The following is a 5053-nucleotide window of genomic DNA, read 5'->3' on the forward strand; positions in this document are numbered from 1 at the left end:
ATGAACAGGTACCAAGACACTTTATTTCAAAGTTTAAAAGAAACAACTGTCTGTAAAGAAATAGTATAGTCTTTTATTTGTCTTTCAAAAGTTGTATAATCACACTTGTATGGTAACATTTAAAAAGCAATCCAATTTTTTACGTGCAGAAAGCAATAACAATACAATATTAAATTAAAAACAAAACAAAGTTTTAGTACTAGGTTAAAATTATATTCCTAGGAAAAATATGAACCTATGAATACTAAAATAATCTCATTCAGCTCCTATTCAAAACAATATCAGTATTTTTTATATCACTTTCATGCAAGTAGCTATTACAAGCTATTCATCTGATACATTTGTTAAAATGTATCTTTTGGAGCAAAAATACATCCTAAAAAAATAAAAAGTATTTTTTTCCCAAAATGTAATTTTCTTTGTTTGCTCTTTAATTTTTTAGATTCGAGGCAGCCGGTGTGGCACCTCCAGTTGCCCTTTATGTTGATTGTGGCTGTTGCAAAGAGGCTGGTGCAACAAAACTTAGAGCCAGGTTCAACCAGTGGCCTAACCTGATCATCTGTTTGGACATCTGGCATTTTATGCGCCGCCTGGCAGTTGGGGTAACAACTGATGCACATCAGCTATACCCCACGTTCATGGCGCCTTTGTCAGCCTGTATTTTCGAATGGGATGCAGGAGACATTTCGGAGCTCAGAAAGGCTAAGCGGGCACAACTGGTACAACAAGGATGGCCTGTACCAACAGAAAGAGAGGTGGACCGCCACATTACAAAGGAGGAGCTTGCGCTGCACTGTAGGAGAAAAACACGTGGAGAGGAGACAACCATACACCTCCTTGAACAGCTTTTCACAGAGCTCATGAGTGACAAAGGGAATGATGCTCTAGGTGTTCCTCTCCTTGATGCAGTTAGGATGCAGCACTTTTGGGACGTTCAAAAACGTCATGTGAGTTGCATCCAGGATCCTCCTGGAGTGCCACTTTACACAGTGACAGGAAGTCACACTAAAGGAGGACTGTCACTCAAGACCTTCCGGTGCGCCAGAGGGTCAACGTCCTTGGAGTCGTTTCACTGCCATCTGAATCGATTCATTCCAGGTTTGTGTTAAGATCTTTTTACTCAGGCTGTGGACCAACACAACATCCCTGGCATCAATCGTGTTGACGAACTGGCAGAATATCTGGTAGAGCTGCGCACACAAGCAGGAATGACATTAACAAATCAACAATCAAGCACAATTGTTGCTCTGTGGCAAAACCTGGAACAGTTTGACAAGGAGAGAGTTGTCTATGCAGCACGTCATCAAGAGAGGCTATTGACAGGCCGCTTTAGATCACCAAAGAAAAAGGCGGTCATTACACCTGCCGTAGAGAGTATTAAGAGATGTGTGCTTGGCTCAAGTGACTCTCCAGCACAATGGCCAGACTGCTGACGCCACCTGAAAGGGCAAGAAGTTTCTGTGCTTCTCCAAGGGATTCAACTTCCACCCGCAAGGCCAGTTTCCACTGAACAATTGCTACCTGCAAGACCACAGCAACAGCTTTTGCCGCGTCCTCATCAGCAACATCACAGTTATAATTTACCGCCAAACACAGCTGGGCAGGCAAAAAAGAAGTTACGCCCTCTGAAACCTGCAGCTACTGTTACAGAGTCAGTAAACCTACAGGAACAAATTACACAAGCAACAACAGGATCAAGATTGTTGCCACTTCAACCAAAACCAGCTGCAACAATGCTACTGTTTCCGACAGGAATGATGCCAGTCCTGGTAAATGTGATGCTTTCTGTCACTGCGCCAGCTGCAATAACCACATCTTCTTCAAGCCAATCTTCCACCGAAGCATCACAGGAAAAACGCAAATACGTCAGGACTGTATCATCGAACACCTGTCGGACCTGTGGTCAGTTTCGGACTCAGGAGACTGGTCATAGTCAGTACAAAGGCAAAATATACTGTCCCAACAAAGAGACCCTGACAAAAGAGCAGTGGCTACAAAGGATGAGGAAATAATTATATTTTATGTGAGCATTTTTATTACTTTGTCTCTTGATACATTTGTTTAAATATATTTCTTAAGTATTTCTAGATTTTTCAAGTTCAAGGAAAATAAATTATGCTAATTTACGTTCAAATCTTGATAGAAATGCTAAAAAGTACTGTTTTTGTTAAATACATTCCTTTAATACCATCCATCCATCCATTTTCTTGACCGCTTCGTCCCTTTCGAGGTCGCGGGGGTGCCAGAGCCTATCCCGGCTACTGAAGGGCGAAGGCGGGATACACCCTGGACAGGTCGCCAGTCTGTCGCAGGGCCTCAATCACACACACATTCACTCTCACATGCACACCTAGGGGCAATTTAGAGTCACCAATGAACCTATGAAGCATGTTTTTGGACGGTGGGAGGAAGCCGGAGTCCCCGGTGAAAACCCACGCATGCACGGGGAGAACATGCAAACTCCACACAGAAAGGTCCCAGCCGGGATTCGAACCGGGGCCTTCTCGCTGTGAGGCGAGAGCGCTAACCACGTGCGCCACCGTGCAGCCCTCCTTTAATACCATTAAGAAATTTTGATTTTGTATCCTTGGGAAATATTTTCTTTTAATAAAGTTAATTACCTCCCTCAATCTCCCTCCCCCTCTCTCCCCCTCCCTTCCACTTCTTCCTTCTTCTTCCCCATCATATACAGACAATTGTTGCCCAGCTTTGGCGGAGTGCTTAGAGCTGTTGACTGTCATTCCCAAGATCACGGGTTCAAATCCTGCTCAGCCATAATCCAACTTACACTTTTTTTCTTTACACATTCATTTTACTTGCACCTCAAAACTCTTCAATGCAGGTGAAAAAAAAAAGTTTTTAACACACACAAATACAATCATTCACGAACTGCTCACAAGGGGAGGGGGTCGCCCCAAACATTCATTTTTCACGCTTTTAAACCACTCTTCTTCAACCAGTGTGCCATGCCACACTAGAGTGCCCAAAGAGATGGGTGCTCTGGTGTGCCAAAGAAAATTCACAATTTTCACATGTACAAAAACATTTACCATTACTATGGTATCAGCTCTGTGTTCATCCAAACCGCCCTCATTTAACACTCCATAGTTTTCAATATGCAAGATGGTAAAAGAAATATTTCTTTCATTCTATAAATGACTAATCACAATCATATTACCGCAATCCAGCCGCAAAACTAGCCTCAAACTCAGCTTTTACAAATGTCCCTCCCCCTTCAGCTGTCTCCGCCAATCATTGTTGGAGGCTACTGACTGCAAGGACCATATTATTTTTGCTTTGAGTGAAAAAATGTAAAAAGCCCTAAGAAGCCTCAAAAGAAGGGCCTAAGCCCAAACAGACATGAGCAGTGTGTAGCAAAACAAAAACGACACAAAAGGACACACACAGCCCAAACAGCAAAAAAGGTTCTATATTGTTTTAGCTTTGTTTATTTTTCTTCCGCTTTCTTACGGAATCTTTTAGCCAAAATTATTATGATTATGATGTTTTCAGCCAAAATATTAAAAAAGAACTGCAGTCTTCAAAGACACGGATGTACATGCATCCAGAACTGCTGGGTTTGCTCTGGGTTACCTCAGACCTGCTCAGTCCCTGTTCTCTGAGTTGATCCTGGAACTCAGCTGCAGATGTTCTTCTCTGCTCCTTCAGCTGGGCATTTTGTGACAGTACTTGAGAGTTGGCCTTCAGGACGTGGTTGAGCATGTGGAGGCAGTAGCACTGCAGACCTGAGGGCCCAGCTTAAGTAGACCTCTCTCTGAGTAACCCAAATCCTTGGAGGAGGCCGTGAGGGTCTGTAACTCCAGTTGGAGAGGACTGATCTCCTCAGGTGTTACTTTTGGATCACACATGGCCAGACTTCTCCAGGAAAGAGGTGCAGAGGAGCGTTCCCATCCTTGGTAACTAATTTGAAAGAAAAAGGACAGAAACTGTGAGAAGAGTTAAGTGAATAAGTACATTATTTTACAACAAAATGACTCCTTCCATACTGTAGTTTGACTTTTTCATTAGCTGCCAGATGTTGTCTTCTCCACAACCTCGTATATCTGTAGAAAAGAGTCAAAACATTAGTAGTTTTAACAGAAAAATATCCTCCACATAAAAAATGAATTTGTTATTAGGGATATGACGGCTCCATGTAACAACGATTCCCTTCATATCGTAACAGTGCAGGTGAACTTTTCCAGATTCATTGTATTTCTTCAAGATAATCAATTAAATATGTGTACAAACAAACAGGTAAACAACAATGAATGTCAGCTCCATTCACATTTTAGTGTTTTTCCACATCAGAATAATCCAAAGTGAACATTGTTAGAGCATTCTACCATTCTGTATGGTGACATGACTTTGCTGAATTCAAAGTGTTTCTCCACATTGGACTGTAAAGGTGCATTCACAACAAACACGATTCATGCAACAAATTCATGTGCTCTGCAGAACACAGAATGTTCTGGGCTGGGAAGCTAATGCAGACATAAAAGCGTTTCTCCTCAGAGGACATGTGGTCTGTTGGACAGAATACAGACACGATACACGTGCTGAGCTGTTGGTAAAATCACAACAATAGAATTTATTCTTCTACAATAACAATGTCAACAAATCTCCAATATTCACATAAAATGACCTCAAACATTCATGAACAAATTACAAATTTTATTCATAACTGATGATCAATCCGTTCAGCATTCTTTCTCTGATTCTGTCAACAATACACTGTCATATTTTTGTTCTTTATTCTCAGTGCAGACTGAAATAAACAAATATAATGTTTTTATAGTCTTTCTAGCTCTGTATTTTAACCAACATGTTAATGTGTTCATATCTGTTATGCTTTGTTAAACTGGTAAATATTTGTATGATTTCTCTATGAAGGACATACGATAAAAAATTAATTTGATATTAATTATACTATACATTACAAGAATTAAAACCACCAGCCACAAGCGCGGTTAAGTTAGTTTCATATTCGACAATCTGTGAAAATCAGAGAGACCTAAAACCAACTCTATTTATTAGAGGAGGAAACTGGGCA

General features: G+C 41.1%; 1 long non-coding RNA gene across 1 annotated transcript; it reads right to left on the reverse strand.

Annotated features, from left to right (window-relative positions):
• Window positions 1–3305: 3305 nt before the first annotated feature.
• On the reverse strand, window positions 3306–4150 carry LOC112158217. The gene is made up of 2 exons (XR_002921272.2): window positions 4008–4150; window positions 3306–3921 (listed from the first exon to the last, which is right to left on the reverse strand). It is a non-coding gene; the product is annotated as an uncharacterized LOC112158217 (long non-coding RNA).
• Between the last annotated feature and the right edge of the window lie 903 nt (window positions 4151–5053).

This window comes from Oryzias melastigma, linkage group LG24, assembly GCF_002922805.2.
Source record: "Oryzias melastigma strain HK-1 linkage group LG24, ASM292280v2, whole genome shotgun sequence".
Classification (NCBI taxonomy): domain Eukaryota; kingdom Metazoa; phylum Chordata; class Actinopteri; order Beloniformes; family Adrianichthyidae; genus Oryzias; species Oryzias melastigma.